Genomic DNA, 19,987 nt, shown 5'->3' on the forward strand with positions numbered 1-19,987 from the left:
TATTTTTACTTCCGATATATTTATCTCTGTTATTATTGTAAAATCTGAGTTTTCAATAAAACAAATATTGGAAATTAATTTTGATGTGTTGTATAAATTACTGCAGCTTTTGTAACGAAATATTTTCCTGGAACTATACATAAGCCAGAACACAGTTATAGATATTGCAAATCAATTTCTATTCATTCATCAGGAAAATGTTTTGAAAAAAAAAAAAAAAAAAACATAGAATAAATTTGGATTAATTAAATAACTGCACATAGCAACCCGAACCATCCATTTTTCTCAAATGCCAATTCCAAATAATCCCCACACTGACTTTCAAATAAAAAAAATAAAAAAACACCACAAAAAAAACTATACATAGACATGGGGTGTGCAAGGTGTTCCAATTTAGTCTCTAAAGCATGATCCCACATTAATTTTCAAGACTTAAATGGACATGAAACCCAAAATGATTCTTTCATGATTTAGACAGAGAATACATTTTTTTTAAAAAAAGTTCCTAGTTTACTTCTATTATCAAATTTGCTTTGTTCACAGGTTATTCTTTGTTGAAGAGATACCTAGATAGTTGGCATGCACATGTCTTGAGCACTACATGACAGGAAAGAGTGCTGCTATCTAGTGCTCTTGCTAATGGATAACATTGTTGCAAAGCTGCTGCCATGTAGTGCTGCAAACATGTGCACGCCCCTGAACGTACTTTACTGCTTTTCAACAAAGAAATACAAGAAAACAAAGACAATTTAAAAATAGAAGTACATTGGAAAGTTATTTAAAATATTATGTTCTATCACAATCATGAAATAATATTTTTGGGTTTTATGTACTTTGAATACAAACATAATACTGCAGACTTCACAACCATCCCATATCATGCAGGAATGTTACAGGTTTGGGATGTTTTGACCACGTCTCATGTGTAGCCTCTCAACAAGGACAAATGTCTCAATTTTTAGAAACTGCCAAAACTCTATTTAAAGGGCCAGTCTACACCAGAATTTTTATTGTTTAAAAAGATAGATAATCCATATATTACCCATTCCCCAGTTTTGCATAACAAACACGGTTATATTAATATACTGTTTACCTCTGTGATTACCTTGTATCTAAGCCTCTGCAGACTGCCCCCTTATTTTAGTTCATTTGACAGACTTGCATTTTAGTCAATCAGTGCTGTCTCCTAGGTAACTCCATGTGCGTGAACCCAATGTTATCTATATGGAACACATGATATAACACCCTCTAGCTGTGCAAAACTGTCAAAATGCCCTGAGATAAGAGGCGGCCTTCAAGGGTTTAGAATTTAGCATATGAGCCTACCTAGGTTAAAACAAAACAAAGAAAAAAACAAAGAAAATTTGATGATAAAAGTAAATTGGAAAGTTGTTTAAAATTGCATACCCTATCTAAATCATTAATTTTGACTAGACTGTCTCTTTAAGACAGGCTTACCCTGCCCACATCTACAACACAATCCATTCATGGCTACAGCCTCACTTCAACATACATCTCAGGAATGAAAAGCAGCTCAGTAGCATGTTCTATGGCGAGTTACCACCTGAGAGCAGCCTATTTTAGCCTGATTATGTTTTTCTCAGAGAATAACTTTTCCACCTAAAAAAGGTCAGTACAGCCGAAAATACCAAATACTGCCTCTCTGAACAAGGAACACAGCAACCCCAGACTATAGCTTCAGTCTTCTTTGGGCCTCATCAGTGAGGTGCAGCCATATTCCTCTAAGCACAATGGACAAGCTCAGTAGCTTATTCTATGGCGTGTTACCACCTAGGAGTAGCCTCTTTTAGCCCAATTGTGCTTTTCACAGAGAAAAACTTTTCTCAAGTATAACAGTATAAACATGGCTGCACCTCACCAACGAGCCACAAAGGAGGCTGAAACAATTGTCTGGGATTCACCATGTTCCTTGTTCAGAGGGGGGGGGGGGGGTTGCCTGGTATTTCAGGGCTGGACTGTTAGACGGGATCCAACTGATTTACTTCAGGAAAGTATTCCTCTATGAAAAGCAAAATTGTAATTAACCATAGAACAAGCTACAGAAAAGTTTTTCATTCCTGGTAGAGTGCTTCTCTTTTGTTTCTCCCACCAACCCTAAGGAGACTTCCCCAGATCAAAATGATCATCTGAGGTTGCCATATTCCTTGTTCATAGGAAGATTGCCTGGTATTTTGGGGCTGGACTGACATTGTTAAGCAGGATCAGACTGATATACTTCAGGAAACTTCTCCTCTGTGAAAAAGCACAATTAGTCTAAAAGAGGCTGCTACCAAGTGGTAATGCTCCATAGAAAAAGGTATTGAGCTGTTTGTTCTTGGTAGAGTGATTCTCTCTCTGTTTGTATTTGCAGCCTCACTTATTTTGCTGGGGCAGGGGAAACTGCCCACAAATTTTTCACCTCCCTGTTCTGAAACGCCTCTGTGAGATGTTGGAAGGTGTGAAGATGCATTTTACTACAACCATACAACTTGTAGTGCTACCCTTACCCTGCAGCTAGCTCTGTTTGACTGCAGTCACAACAGGCATCCTCATAGGCCTCACATGAGGAACTACAAGTCCCTACATGTACCGTGAGCACATTGCCCAAAGCATGACACATCATTGACTTAAATAGTACAATGCTTTATTAAACAAGGAAGAAATAAATAGTAAATCATCTCTCCTCATTCATCTCCTGCTTTTTTATCTAAACTATCAAGGGATTTAAATGTCAGCATACTCCTGTGCAGAGTTTAAAAAAGGAGCTCATTGGTGCTGATTGGCAAGTTTACTCCATGCACTGAGAGCAGACCATACCGACCAAACAATATTCAGATGCTGCTACCAGATGTGTGCATGTAGCAACAATTACATGTTAAAGAGAGTAAAACATTTTATTTTAAGACATTTTAGACTCCATGTACTAAGCAGTGTAAGCCGTTTTGGAGCCCTTGTAGGGCGGTTTTGCACATTTGAGCCTTCTTCCAGCAAAGTAAGAAGCAGTGGTCATCAGACCACTGCTTCTTAGACTCTCCACCATCTCTGAGTAGGCTCTGAGGTTCAACAGTTATTAACCTTGCCCACACGAAGTTTAAAATATCTGGTCCTTTGAACTGAAAAGTGCCTTGCTGTTTGAGACACATTAAACTGAAAAGTGCACAGTGTTAATGGCTGCTCTAGTATGGTAAGTATGCTCTATGCACTGGGCAGAGAACAAACCTAGCAATCAGGACCTCTGTGTACAAGTCTTCCCAAATTAATGTAACAAAAATATTAAAGGGACATAAAACTCAATTATTCTTTCATAATTCAGATATAGAATACAATTTAAAAAAAAAAGTTTCCAATTTACTTCTATTAAATTTGCTTTGTTCTCTTGTTACCCTTCGTTGGAGATATCTAGATAGGTAGGGTGCACATGTCTGGATTCCTGCATAAAAGGAAATAGTGCAGCATAGTACTACAGAAACATGCACAATCCTAAATTTACATTTCTGGTTTTCAACAAAGGATAACAAGAAAATGAAGAAAATTGGAAACTAGAAGCAACTTGGAAAGTTGTCTAAAATTGTATGTTCTATCTGAATCATGAAAGCATTTTGTTATGTTTTATGTCCCTTTAAGGTGAGAGAGTGAGGATAAATAAAAGAGAGATAGAAGGGCCTAATAAAAACAACTGGCACCATCAGACAATACAGTAGATAATCTATAGACCCATAGTCTTGCATATTATATTTACTAAAGCATGACAAATTACTTAACCTATTTGATTACATTAAACATTCACAGCTGGCAAATTTCAATATAATCAAAAAATGTTTTTAAATTTCCTTTCTGATTATCTGTCTTTTTATTTGTGCTTTGTGTGAAAGTGACCTTTTATAGACACATCTGTTCTGCATATGAAGTTAACTATCAGATTACAATGCAATATATATATATAGTATTCTAATAAAAACAATGCTTTTTCATACTAAATATTTATTTTTAGTAAAAGGAATTTGTGGTAAAAGATGTATAAGTTATAAATAGGATAACATGCAGATTAAGTTGCATCAAGTAATTTAAATGGTTGTCACATACATTTTCATTTTACCCACAGTTATAACTGTATACTAATTATACAATGAAATTTGTTAATTCATAATTAACCATTTATGCAAATGATACCTAAAACTATCATATAATCTAAAAATGTATGTTGAAAGTGTTTTTGCAATCTCCAACTGAAAGAAATGATTGCTTCCAAATTTGTGTGCAGGATCCAAAAATGGGCATTTGGCTGCCAAATAGCACTAATTGTTAGTTATTCGATTGATAAAGCTGCTTCTAGTTCAGCATCGGCAATAATGAAAGTGATATAATAATTTCAGTAGAAAATATTTGCTCTATAAGAATAAATTTGGAGATTATATTGAAGACAGGGATATTTATTAAGTACCAGAAGGTCCATATATCCTGCAGAGGTAGACTCAGAAGCATAGGCATGTCTATCGACAAATATATATGTTATTAATATAGTACTCTTAATCCAGTGCTTAAAGGACCACTCAACACAGTAGATTTGCATAATCAACAAATGCAAGATAACAAGACAATGCAATAGTACTTAGTCTGAACTTCAAATGAGTAGTAGATTTTTTTTCTGACAATTTTAAAAGTTATGTCTTTTTCCACTCCCCCTATACCATGTGACAGCCATCAGCCATTCACAAATGCATACACACTTATTCTTGCACATGCTCAGTAGGAGCTGGTGACTCAAAAAGTTTAAATATAAAAAGACTTCACATTTAGTTAATGGAAGTAAATTGGAAAGTTGTATAAAATGGCATGCTCTATCTGAATAATGAAAGTTTAATTTTGATTGAGTGTCCCTTTAAGTAAAATGGAAAGTATTTTGTTTTGGTTTTTTTAATTGTGAAAGTTTATTTGTAACTTTTTTTGGACTTTTTTAACTTTAATATACCTTTAAAGAGACAAACACTTTGCAATTAAAAGATTAGGTAATTTCTCTGTTTAAGTCTCAACTGTAAATACACGTCAGATAATGAGGTATTCGTATACAGTATATATATATATATATATATATATATATATATATATATATATTGGCAGTGATGTACACTCTCACCTTCATAACGTCAGCCAGGCAGTGGGTATTAACAGCAACAATAAAGAAAAATTGCACTCACTTGTAACCAAGTATATATATACACACACATACACACATACATATATATAAACTAATACCTCATTATCTGACATGTGTATTTACAGTTTTGAGACTTAAACAGAGAAGTTACCTAATCATGAGCCAACAAACAATGTAAGTATATTGCAAAGTTACGGCGAGATTTCAAGTTTTGTGGTATGGTATACCGCTGAAAAATTGGCCTTTTTGAGTGGAATGGCAGGTCTCTCGTATTACAAGTCGCGGCGGTACAGTTATACCGTAGCATTTTAACCTGTACTGCAACTCTCTATTCCACACTCAAAATATGGCTTTTGAGTGTGGAATTTTAAGGTCTCCCTTATTACAGGTTGTGCTGTTTGTCTATAACGCTAGCATTATAGCTTTTTCCGGCGTGATCCATTCCGCTATCAGAGACCAGTAGTTATGGATTTGGCAAAACAAATTTTTTTTCAAAAAAGTGTTACAAAACACACTAACACCCATAAATTACCTATTAACCCTCAAACTGCCATCCCCCTGCATCACAAATACTATAATAACCCTATTAACCCTTAATCGGCCACCCACCAACATTGCCAACACTAAAATACAGTATTAACCCCTAAACCGCCGACTCCCCACATCGCCAACACTAAAGTAATTAAGCCCTAAACCGCACCGATCCCCCACATTTCAACTACTATAATAAAGTTATTAACCCCTTAACTGCTGTCCCCCACATCGCAAAGACTAACCTAAACCTATTAACCTCTAAACCACCGGCCCCCACATCGCAACTGCTAAACTAAACCTATTAACCCTTAAATCACAGGCCCCCCACATTGCAACTACTAATCTAAACCTATTAACCCCTAAACCGCCAGGCCCCCACCTCGCGATGCATTAAATTAAACTATTAACCCCTAAACCTAACACCCCGTAACTTTAAATTAAAGTTACAATATAACTATCTTAAAATAAATAAAAACTTACCTGTGAAAAAAATAAAATAAACAAACTATAAATAAACCTAACATTACCATTTAAAAAAAAAATATATACAAAAAATAAAAAAACTAAGTTACAAAATTAAAAAATCCTAACCCTACGAAAAAATAAAAAAAATACTATACTATACTATACCAAAAACACACTAAAATTACGAAAAATAAAAATAAAATAAGATTACAAAAAATAATAAACAAAATTATCCAAAATAATAATAACCTAATCTAATACCCCCTATAAAAATAAAAAAGCCCCACTAAAATAAAAACACCCCTAATCTAACAATAAACTACCAATAGCCCTTCAAATCAGCCAATAGGATTTAAGCAGCTCTCATCCTATGGGCTGATTTGAATATTTCAGCCAATAGGAATGCAACAGTACCCCAATATAAAAGTGGTACTTTGCATTCAATCTTCAGTGTGCGGCGGACAATCACATGAAGAGGATCCATGTCGCTGAAGAGGACCAGCACTCCGGGACCTCCGCACCTCCAGAAAGAATATAGAAGATGGTGCCGCCCTGGAAGATCTTCACTGCCTGGATGAAGACTTTGCTCCGCCTGGACTTCAGGAACGGTGAGTACTTTTTCTGGGGTTAGTGTTAGTTTTTTTGTGGGGTGAATTTTTTTTACATTAAGGAGTTTTTTTATTTTTTAATGGGCAATAAAGAGCTGATTGCCCTTTTAAGGGCAATGCTCATACAAATGTCCCTTTAGGGACAATGGGTAGCTTAGGTTATTTTTATACTTAGGTTTTTTTATTTTGGGTGGTTGGTTGGGTGGGGGGTTTACTGTTAGGAGGGACTTTGTCATTTTTGTAGGTAAAAGAGCTGTTTAACTTAGGGAAATGCCCTACAAAAGGCCCTTTTAAGGGCTATTAGTAGTTTATTGTTACCTTAGGGGGTGTTTTTATTTTTTGGTGGCTTTATGTTTTTATAGGGTTATTAGAATAGGTTTATTTTTAATTATTTTGGATAATTTTGTTTATTATTTTTTGTATTCTTAGTGTTTTTTGTTTGGTGTTTGTTTTTTTTGGTAATGTTATTTTTTTTTTTCTTAGTGTTAGGATTTTATCATTTTGTAACTTAGGTTTTTTATTTTTCATTTATTTTAGTTTTTAAAATAGTAATGTTAGGTTTTTGTATAGTTTAAGGTTAGTTTTTTTAACTAAAAAGGAAGTTTATATTAATTTTATGGTACTTATATTGTAAGTGTAATTTAAAGTTAGGGGTGTTAGGTTTAGGGGTTAATAGTTTAATTTAGTGTGTTGCAATGTGGGGGGCCGGCAGTTTAAGGGTTAATATCTTTAGTTTAGTATTAGCAATGCGGGGGGCTGACGGCTTAGGGGTTAATAGCTTCTTTTTTTTATAGGTAGTTGCGATGTGGGGGACTGGCGGTTTAGGGATTAATAGGTTTATTTAGTGTCAGCAATGTCTGGGGCAGCGGTTTAGCGGTTAATAGCTTCATTTAGTGTCGGCGATGTCGGGGGCGGCGGATTAGGGGTATTTAGACTAGGGTTTTATGTTAGGTTTTTACATAACTTTCTTTTCCCCATAGGCATTAATGGGGATTGCATTAGAGTGATTGCCATTCCACGATAGCAGGTGTTAGTTTTTTTTTTCTAACACTTTCTCTCCATTGATGTCTATGGGGGAAAACATGCACAAGCCTTACGCACCATAACGCACAGCACAAGAACGTTTTGTGTAACTTGTATTGGCAGCGCTATGGTACCGCTAAATTTTTAGCGTTATTTACACACCAGGTTTAGCGCACAACTTGTAATCTTGGTGTTAGTTTGCTATAGATAATTAAACATTTTGGGCTAGATTACGAATGGTGCGCTAACTGTTGTGCGTGAGTGATATTTGCTTTTTGTGAACGTCGGAAATATGGCTCTTATTACAAGTTGAAAGTAAACCCTATCGCACATTTGCATTTTTATTCACGCCATGATACCGCAACTAAAACCCTTGTGTAAAGGGAAATGCGTTAAAAAGTTACACTAAACACGACAAGTACATTTAAAAATACACACACTCATATAAACACAATAATAAGTTATTCATATAAATATTTTAAAAAGTTACAAGGGATAAAAAGATTATGGTATATGCAAGGTGTTTGACTGTAAACGGTTATAAATTTTATATATATATATATATATATATATATATATACACACACATACACAGTATATATATATATATATATATATACAGTATATATATATATATATATATATATATAAAAATATATATATATATATATATACACACACACACATATATACACATGCAATGTAAGATGAGTAATTTTTCATGTGTGCTAACTAGACACCACATTAATCCTAAATTGTAAAACACAAATCGCGTTATGCATATTTTCCATTCCTATGTTCTTCACATAGAAAAAAGTATAATTAATAAATATATATTTCTATATATATCTGATAATGTAAATGTAAAATAGACATCTATACCTATATATCTACAGAAATAGATATACAGTGATAGGTATATATAGATAGAAATACGTATTTATAATACAAATGACATTGTCCTGCATGTGAAGAACATTAGAATGTGAAATATTCATAATTCCTGCAAGGTTAGCACACGTGCAATAGGTGTTTTTTTCTGCACTTTCCATTGAACTTCTAGTACATTAACGCGGTCGCGCTATTTGGCTAGCATACGTCAGGTTTTGCTCACATGCAAACTTTTTACTTTCAACTTGTAAAATGCATGCAACCCAATGCGAACAAAAAGCTTACTTCTAGCAAAGTTTAGGCTCAATAGTTTTTTTTTGCAAAGCTTCAGTCTCCACAAGCGATTGATGGCATGTTGATATCTAGGTTTCCCTTGTCTCCTTTACTAAGGCCAACCAAAGAGTTAAATACTAGAGTGTCCAAACAATGGATATATGAAATGAAGCAGGGTTAGGTCATGAAGCTTTGGAGACTGCACTTCCAATTTTTAACGTTAAATTATAGGAAAATGGGACAAACAACATTTGTAAATATAGTAAACAAACAATACATAACATGTAAATCACAAACAATATAAGTGAACAGAAATTTGATATAGTGCACTATCAATGGATATACATTCTGTGTTAAAAGTCCCAAAAATATTTAAACAGTCCCAAATTGGATAAAAAATTTTTTTGAAGAATTTCAAACTCAGAGATTTAATGAAACAGGGAAGTTCTGCTAGGTCAATTTGATATTAGTACAACACTGGAAACGTACTCATATATTTCTTAGTTTATGACCAAGCTCAGCGTTTAACAGCTCAAATGAATCTCCCTCCTTGGAGAAAAAGTGGATATGCCTTAATTTTTCACAAAAGACAGCTTTTATTAAAAGCTGTTTTAACAGCCACTTGCTGTACAATTACTTGTACATACAGTATAGCAAAACTATCTTTTCATTATAGAATTTGTCACCCGAAACATAATGAAAAATGTTATATTAGTTTAAAAAAAAAAAAATCTTGATTTTTTTTTTAAATACTTGAAGAATTGGTAATATTTATTATGAAGGTTATATGATTTATATGTCATAACGAGTTAATGTTTTCTTTCTTTAAAAATAAAAAAATAAAAGGAAAAAAAATAAAAAAATATAAAAAGTATTTGAAAGAAAGGCAGTATTTATTATTTAAGTTCATTCATGTGCCAAAACGTATTATGGTACATGAAACCCAAATGTTTTCTTTAATTATACAGAAAGAGCATGTAATTGTAAATACCTTTCCAATTTACTTCTTTTTAATTTGCATAATTCCCTTGATATTCTTTGTTGAAAAGCATATCTACTTTAAATTGGCTCAGAAGCTGCTGAATGGTGGCTGCACATATATGACTCGTGTTGTTGGCTCATCCATGTGTATTGCTATGGTACATAAAGAATGAAGCAAATTAGATAATAGAAGTAAATTGGAATGTTGTTTAAAATTGTATTCTCTATCTGAATCAAGAAAAAACAATTTTGGGTTTCATGTCCCTTTAACTATTTACAGTGTTAATGGTCTGTATAAAACTTTTGATTGGTAACAATTATTGCTATATAAGAAAGGGTGTATATGGATACCTTTAGCCAGCAAACAAGGGATAGGATGAGCCTGAAACATGTATGGTTGGGCCTTTGCACACACCCATGCACTGTAGTTTTTCATGGAATAAAGTAAAGGATTAATTTTACCTTTTGTCCAGATTTTATATGGTGAAACGTGGAGGATTTCTTCTTTTATAGGGATGTTTTAACTCAGCTACCTCTGAGGTGACAGTGAAATAAGAGTGCTGCCTCTTAAAGGGACAGTCTACTCAAAATTAAACTTTAATGATCCAATGATAGAAACTCATTCCCATGTACTTTTATCATCAAATTTGCTTTGTTCTCTTGGATTTCTTGGTTGAAAGCTAAGTCTAGGTAGGCTCATGTGCTAATTTCTAAAGCCTTTGAAGACCACCTCTTATCTCAGTGTGTTTTTACAGTTTTTCACAGATAGACAGCACTAGTTAATGTGTGCCACATAGATAACATTTGTGCTCACTCCTGTGGAATTATTTATGAACCAACACTGATTGGCTAAAATGCAAGTTTCTAAAAAAAAAAAAAAAAAGAGATAAAGACAGTCTGCAGAGGCTTAGATACCAGGTAATCACCGAGGTAAAAAGTGTATTAATATAAACGTGGTTAATCATGCAAAACTGGGGAATGGGTAATAAAATGGATTATCTATTTTTAAACAATAACAATTATGAAGAAGACTGTCTGTCACGGGAGACCAGCACTCTATACTGTTGTTTAACTGAGATCATTTCAATGAGCAAAATGAATGGTGAAATAAATTGTACTTTATTCACTAAAAATAGGCAAACACACAGAAGTACACAAAATACAGAAAGAACACACTCACTTTGGGGCTAGGGAAAAAATTACCCTGTTCTATCAGTCACAGTCAGTAGAATCCAGGTAAATACAAATAGTCCTCTTGCACAGTTTTGTTATAGTCCCTTAGAGAGCTCTTGGGTAATCGACCCCTGTATAGTTCGGGCAACTTGGAATAACTCTCGCTTTTCCCACGTTAAGTGGTTTTGAAAACTGCCCATCTCTCTTGTCAGCTCGCAACACGCCACCTAGCGATGATCTTAGCAATTAATCTTAACCCAGCACACAGAGGGGCATCACTGTTAACAGCTGTCAGTCCCACCCCCTGATCACCTGCTGAGATTGTAGTCAGTCTGGCTGAGGATGTACAAATGCAGCCTTTTGAAGTGCCAGATCTGAGGGTAATAGATCAACCAGATACCACTTTTGTCCCTAGAAGATTTACTGCCATGAGTAATTAACTTTCTGCTTTGAAGCAGCCTGCTCAGATATGCAAATCAGTCTTAAGCAGAGACTGTGAAAATCTTTCTTTGTACACTGGCTTGTGACATAATTTGTACAAATAGCAATACACCACTGTTATTGACATACATGCACGAGAGGCAAGCCCCAAAACACAGAATAAGGGAAACCATGTGGGCTCAACCCCCATCAGTGAGCCTGGCAGTGGGCACCCACTCTTCCATCACACTGTCCATTTAACTCTAGGTTTCATGTGCCACAATGGCTCCCAAGCCATCTCAAGCTTGATAATTGGAACTCTGTGTACTTAAAAAGAGGCTTTAAACAATCTTAAATGCTTTCATTAATATATTAATTTTGTGTGACACAGTTGATGGATGGGAAACCACAGGAGGGACCTAACACGTTTGTTGACAACAACCAACCCATCGGGGGAGGAGCAACATAAGTATTCTTTATGCTGTTGCCTGTTATTCTGAATAGTGCATGCTCTGTTTTCACACCAACCTTTTGCATTTAAACATTTAAATAAAAAAAGATAAAACAAAGTTTAAATTTGTTATAATTGATATAAATAAAAATGTTTCAATGCATATCCATGTATTTCTACCCTCTTCCCTATCGAAATGTAGTCCGGACATTCAAAATAATAGGAGGTAATATGCAAAATAAAAATTATATAGGTCCAATCTGGCTGAAAAAAAATAAAAATAAACTTGGCTGATGCTGTCAAATGCTTGTAGTATTAGATAACAGATCAACCATTCCATTCACTATAAAATATTTTGTAATATTTAAAACCATAGATTCTGTGCATCTGACAAAGTATTTACACTTCCCATGATCTATTAAATTGATCTATAAAGTTACAGCAAAAAAGCAAAATTTATGCTTACCTGATAAATTTCTTTCTTTCCCGGATATGAAGAGTCCACAACGTCATTCAATTACTAGTGGGAATGTCACTCCTGGTCAGCAGGAGGAGGCAAAGAGCACCACAGCAAAGCTGTTAAGTGTCACTCCGCTACCCATATCCCCAGTCATTTGACCGAAGGGAAATGGAAAAGGAATTACACAAAGGTCTAGAGGTGCCTGAGGTTTAGTTAAAAATAACTGTCTTAATAAAGGGTGGGGTCATGGACTCTCCATATCCGGAAATAAATTTATCAGGTAAGCATAAATTTTGTTTTATTTCCTAAGATATGGAGGGTCCACAACATCATTCAATTACTAGCGGGGACCAATACCCAAGCTAGAGGACACAGAATGAACAGGGAGGGAGAACAAGACAGGCAGACCCTAAACAGAAGGCACCACCACCAACCTTTCTCCCAAAATAGGCCTCAGCTGAAACAAAAGTATTACATTTGGACAATTTGGAAAAAGTTTGCAGAGAGGACCAAGTTGCAGCTTTGCAAATCTGTTCAACTGAAGCTTCATTTTTGAAAACCCAAGAAGAGGAGACAGCCCTAGTGGAATGAGTTGTAATTCTCTCAGTAGGCTGTTGTCCAGCAGTCTCATAAGCAAAGCAAATTATATTTCTCAACCAGAGGGAAAGAGAAGTTGCGGTAGCCTTTTGACTCTTTCCTGAGAAACAAAAAGGGCAGAAGACTGGGGAAAATCCTTAGTCCCCTGTAGGCAGAATTTTAGAACATACACAACATCCAAGTTGTGCAACAGACATTCTTTATGAGAAGCATTGGGACAGAGAGAAGGAACAACAATTTCCTGATTAATATTTCTATCTGAAACCACTTTTGGAAGAAACCCCAATTTAGTATGAAGAACCACCCTATCCGCATGAAAGATGAGATAAGGCAAATCACACTACAAAGCCTAGAGTTCTGAAACTCTCTGAGCAAAAGCAAAAGCAATAAGAAACAAAACCTTCCAAGATAGCAACTTAATATCTATGGGATGCATTGGCTCAAATGGAGCCTGCTGCAAAACTTTAAGAACAAGATTAAGGCTCCAAGGAGGAGAAACAAGTTTAAACACAGACCTGATTTTGACCAGGGCCTGACAAAAGGATTAAACATCTGGCACATCCGCAAGACGCTTGTGTAACAAAATAGATAATGCAGAAATCTGACCTTTCAGAGACCTTACTGACAACCCTTCTAGGTATCCTGACCCTACTCCAAGAGTAGCCCTTAGATTCACACCAATAAAGGTATTTACGCCATACCTTATGGTAGCTTTTTCAAGTAACAGGCTTGCAAGCCTGCATCATGGTCTCAATGACCGACTAAGCGTTTAATCACCAAGCAGTCAGCTTCAGAGAAACAAGATTTGGATGGAGCAATGGACCCTGAGTTAGAAGGTCCTTCCTAAGAGGAAACCTCCAAGGTGCCCAAGATGACATCTTCACCAGGTCTGCATACCAGATCCTGTGAGGCCATGCAGGAGCTATAAGAATTACCGATGCTCTCTCCTGTTTGATATGAGCAATAACTCGTGGAAGGAGAACAAACAGAGGAAACAGGTATGCTAGACAAAAATCCCAAGGAACCATCAGAGTATCTATCAGAGCGGCCTAAGGATCTCTTGACCTTAAACCGCACCTTGGAAGCTTGGTATTCTGCTGAGACGCTATCAGATCCAACTCAGTAAACCCCAAATTGAGGGTTAACCTGGAGAACACCTCCAGATGGAGAGCCCACTCCCCAGGATGAAATGTCTTTCTGCTCAGGAAATCCGCTTCCCAGTTGTCCACTCCAGGAATGTGGATGGCAGACAGACAACAATTGTGAGCTTCCACCCACTAAATCATTTGTGCCACTTCCTTCATGGCTAAGGAACTCCGAGTTCCTCCCTGGTGGTTGATATAAGCCACTGAGGGGATGTCCGACTGAAACCTGATAAACTGGGCTAAGGACAATTGAGGCCAAGCCATCAGAGCATTGTAAATCACTCTCAATTCCAAGATGTTTATGGGAAGCACAGACTCCTCCCGAGTCCATAGTCCCTGCTCCTTTAATGAGTCCTAGACTGCTCCCCAGCCTAGCAGGCTGGCGTCAGTGGTAGCAATCACCCAGAAAGGTCTCCAGAAGCATGTCCCCTGAGACAGATGGTCCTGAGAAAGCCACCACGGGAGAGAGTCTCTTGTTGACTGGTCTAGATCTATCCTCTGAGACAGATCCGAATGGTCGCCGTTCTATTGTCTGAGCATGCATAACTGCAGAGCTCTCAAATAGAATAGAGCAAAGGGAATGATTTCCATGGAAGTGACCATCAAACCAATTACCTCCATACATTGAGCCACTGATGGCCGAACAGTAGACTGTAGAGAGAGGCAAGAGTAGAGAATTATGGATTTTCTGACCTCCGTCAGAAAATTTTTCATAGATAGGGAATATATTATGGTCCCTAAGAAAACCTCCCTTGTAGCTGGAGCAAGGGAACTCTTTTCCAGATTCACTTTCCAATCATGGGAACATAGAAAAGACAACAAGATCTCTGTATGAGAGTTTGCTTGTTTAAAATATGCCGTCTGAACCAATATGTCATCCAGGTAGGGCACCACTGCAATTCCCCAAGACCTGATCACTGCCAAGAGAGCCCCCAGAACCTTTGAGAAAATTCTGGGAGCTTTGGCAAGGCCAAACGGAAGAGCCACAAACTGAAATGTTTGTCTAGAAAGGTGAATCTCAGGAACTTATGATGATCCCTGTGGATGGGAGCATGAAGATATGCGTCCATCAGGTCTATGGTTATCATGAACTGACCCTCTTGGACCAAAGGAAGAATAGAACCAGTGGTTTCTATTTTGAAGGATGGTACCTTAAGAAACTTGAGAAACTTTAGGTCTAAAATGGGTCGAAAAGTTCCCTCTTTTTTGGGCACCATGAACAGATTTAAATAGAATCATAGAACCTTTTCCATAACTGGAACTGGAACAATCATTCCCAGGGAGGAAAAGTTCTGAATGCAGTTCAAGAATGCCCTTCTTTTTACCTGGCCTGCATATAATCTTGAGAGGTGGAATCATCCCCTGGGAGGGAAAGTTTTGAATTCTATTTTGTAACCATGAGATACTATGTCCACAGCCCAAGGATCTGGGATATCTCGTCTCCATGCTTGACAAAACAGGGAAAGTCTGGCCCCCACTTGATCTAATCCCAGACCGGGATCCGACCCATCATGCTGGCTTAGACTCAGCTGAGGGTTTCTTTGATTGCTTCCCCTTATTCCATGACTGATTGGGCTTCCAAGAAGACTTGGACTGTTCCTGCTTGGAAGAGGAAGACTTTTGAACTTTGAAGTTACGAAAGGAATGAAATTACTTTGACGTCCTTTGAGTCTGTTGTTCTTGTCTTGCGGTAGAAAAGACCCTTTTCCACCAGTAATATTAGAAATTATTTCTGCCAGACCAGGTCTGAACAAGGTCTTACCCTTGTAAGGAAGTGCCAGAAGCTTGGACTTAGAGGTAGCATCAGCTGACCAAGATTTTAGCCACAATGCCCTGCGGGCTAGGACAGTGAAGCCAGACATCTTGGCTCCCAGTCTAATAACTTGTATGTTAGCATCAGAAATAAAGGAATTGGCTAGTTAGAAAGCCTCAATCCTATCTTGTATCTCCTCCAATGGAGTCTCTACTAAAATTAATTCAGACAAGGTGTCGCACCAATAAAATGCCACACTTGCTACTGTGGCAATACAAACTGCAGGTTTCCATTAAAGACCTTGATGAACATACATCTTCTTCAAATAAGTTTCCAGCTTTTTGGCCATGGGATATTTAAAGGAGCAGCTATCCTCTATAGGGATCGTAGTTCTCTTAGCCAGAGTAGAAATAGCCCATTCTACTTTAGGCACTGTGCGCCAAGAATCTTTAATTGAGTCAGCAACAGGAAACATCTTTTTAAATACGAGAGACAGGGAGAAAGGAATTCCTGGCTTCTCCCATTCCTGTGAAATAATCTCCATCACACGGTCTGGGACAGGAAAAACTTCCACAGAGGAAGGAACATCATAGTATTTATTAAGTTTACTAGACTTCTTAGGGTTGACAATGACAGAAGTATCAGAGTCGTCCAATGTAGCCAATACCTCCTTTAACAGTACACAAAAGTGTTCAAGCTTAAATCTGAAGTTTACTTCTTCAGTATCAGATGAAGGAATAATATTGTCCGAATCTGAGATTTCACCCTCAGAGGCTACGGACGTATCCTCCTCATCAGACTTGAGGGAGGGCAACCTGCGTAGCAGTAGGTGGAACAGAAAACTTACTATCTGAATGTCTAATTTTCCTCTTGCATTTTCCCAGCATAGGAAAAGCAGATAATGCTGGAGATACCGCAGAAGATACCTGTGCAGCAAAATCTGCAGGCAAAAAAACTCCTCCAGGAGGCTGAGAGGAACTGCAGGGCACTGTATGTGATGCCATAGAGGCTTGGGACGTTTGAGGAGAAATTTGTGGCATTGTCTGAACAGCATCATTTTGAGAGACATTGGGCTCAGCGGGCAATAATTTATTTTTTAAATTGAAGTGTTCTAGCTAAGCATGCAGCACAGAATTGCATAGGCAAAACAATTTGTGCCTCTAGGCATAACAAGCATTTGTCAAAAGACACAGAGTCTTCCATGTCCATAATACTAAATTAAAAAGCGGTGGCATAGCCTGAACAGTATCATCCTGAGAGACATTAGGCTCAGAAAAAAAAAAGTTTGTCTTTGCATTTCAAAGTCCTTTTTAAACATGAGGAACAAAATTGCATAGGTAACACAATTTGGGCCTCAAGACACAATAAACACTTATCCATAAAACAGTCTCCTGCTCCATGACTAAGCCTGAGGGATTCCCAGAAATAAAGGAATGACAAGATAATAAAAAAAAAAAAATTAACACTGTCACTTTAAATTTTCAATTTTGCACTGTCACTTTAAATTTAAAGCGATAGTGTTTACATTGTATGATTTTTAAATAGTGCAGAAAAGCGTTTAAACAATTAATCCTCAATTAGCACCTCTGCACCTCAGCAGACTGAGGTGCCCTACCTGTCCCACTGAGGAAAAATTGACAGCCGTTTACAAGTCTTTGTCTTCCACATAGAAAAAGACGTCATACAGCCAGCACCGCTCCGATAGTCAGAGCGGAAAGGAGGCTGCTCATGTGACCGGAGCAAACAAAAACTGCACAGAGAATGAAAAGCGCGTTTCTGAAGGCAATACAGACTGCAAAAACAAACTGCTCAATAACTGCAGTTTTAAAAGAGAAAAACCAGTCTGTCTAAACGTTTAAAAAACAAAGAGTAAAAACAAAAAACAGCCACATTGTTTATAAAGCCCATTATTAAATAAAACAAGAACCATAAAAGTAATATAGGTTAACTTCTTCCATACCATGAAATCACATAAATTAGTGCCTGCCCACTGCCATAATAAAATCCTACATTAAGGATTAAAAGTCACAGATAATAATGCAGAGAATTTTTTTCTAAGTGCAAGTCCCAAGTACCTAAAAGACAAAAGCACTTACCTGCAATCTAGCTGTCCGGCAGGGAGACAGCTCAAAAGATGTGAAAGGACACATACTCCTTACAGAGACCTGTAGAAAAAAAGAAAGAACAGAGTAAATAACTCTGGCTTTCTATAACAAGGGCAGAAATATGTTAGGAAACTAAGTAAGGACCACCTCAACTTCCTAACTGCTTAAAAGCAACCACTACTCTACTGAAGAGATTAACGTGGACTCAGATAGACCCAAATCCTTGCTTGCAGGGAAAAGTACCCGAAAAAGGATTCAATTCTTCAGACACCAAAACTTCACCTCCTCCATTGACAGAGACAAAGAGAATGACTGGGGATTATGGGTAGGGTATTTACAATTAACAGCTTTGCTGTGGTGCTCTTTGCCTCCTCCTGCTGGCCAGGAGTGGAATTCCCACTAGTAATTGAATGACGTCTTGGACTCACCATATCTTAGGAAAGAAAATTTAATTGTAAGGTAAAATAATGTTATAGTTTGTTTATTATTCACTTTGTATGATCTATTAAAAAAAGGATGGGAAAATGTGTTAAACTTGCTTCAATAAATTCCTGCCTTGTTTATTTGTGTACTCATAATTGCTATCACACTGAGATAAAAAAATAAAAAACATAATCTTAAATATTTTTACAGATACCTTTATAATTCCAAAGAAAACCAAAACAAAACTGCTCAAAATTGTGAATGTCTGTCCCTTTATCTCTCCAGGCATTTGAAGATTATTATGCCTGCCTGATGCAGGGAGAATGAAGATGCTTAGAACATATGTGGATTTTGTGAATTTGACCATTTCTGTAAAATATAGCTTTAGGCATGGAAGAAAAAAATCATTAGAAATGCTGAGGAACTCACAGCCTTGACAGCTCTTGAGTTGCATGGAAATAGGCTTTTTTTCATAGAAGTTAATAGCAGCAGACTTATATCAATAGCAAAAATAAAAACAAACATATGCATACATATCTGACATATACATTTTTCTAATATTAACTGTTGAGTGAAAGATCTTCCTGTCTATACAAGTGGTCCTCTAGTTGCATAGTTTAATACAATCAACAGTATCTAAATTTATTTATACATCATACAGAAACACTTTAGCATGCCTTAGTGCCATGCAACTTGAAGACAGAAATTGCTACAAGAAAAGCTAGAAAGCTACAAGAAAAATGTTAAAGGTATAATAGTCGATTTAACAATCCCCAGGGAGATATTGGCGAAGATTGTATCCTACATCAGCATGGCATTGTGGCTAGCAGGCAGCAATATGCTACCCTATTTACTATTGCACACTTCGCCATGTGTCCAATGCCGGCCCCTGCTCGAGCAGGTGCTGTCAATCTCCCCAGCCGGAGTAATCCAGGGGGATTGCGAAACATCACTTTACAGCTGGCATAGTGGGTAAAGAAGCAGTAGACAGAAGCTGCTATCGTAGCTTCTTAAATGAAGCCCAAAAAGTACTGTAAAATGTTCTCCTCTATAGTGTTCCCAATGATCCATTTAATCTGCTGGAGTTTATAAAATTGTTAACAAAATCTCTCATTTACGTTTACTTAGCCATTTGAAATAGCTGGGCTTTTTTTGGTTGAAGCCTCAACCTTTACTAAAAAATGTCAATACTGCAATAAGGGCTACAGAAAATCTATATTGCTATTAGAAAAAGCTATGTAGCTATTAGGGTCAGAATAATTATTCAAATAAATGTATTGAATATGTGTGTGTTACATGTTTTAAATACACCAAACTCTTGCTTAGCACCTGTGGCTATCCCTTTTGTGTAAAACCTTCTTTATTAAGAATAAGCAGTCTTCCCCACTGCTTTTCCTCCGTGACACAGACTTTTCCTGCTGTAATATATGCATCCGTACTCACACGCACGTATTCTATTCCCCTAAACCTGGGAAACTCCCAGTTGCTCCTGATAACCGGGACCCATCTCCTCTATTCACACAAACCTGG

Source organism: Bombina bombina, chromosome 1 (genome assembly GCF_027579735.1).
Source record: "Bombina bombina isolate aBomBom1 chromosome 1, aBomBom1.pri, whole genome shotgun sequence".
Lineage (NCBI taxonomy): Eukaryota > Metazoa > Chordata > Amphibia > Anura > Bombinatoridae > Bombina > Bombina bombina.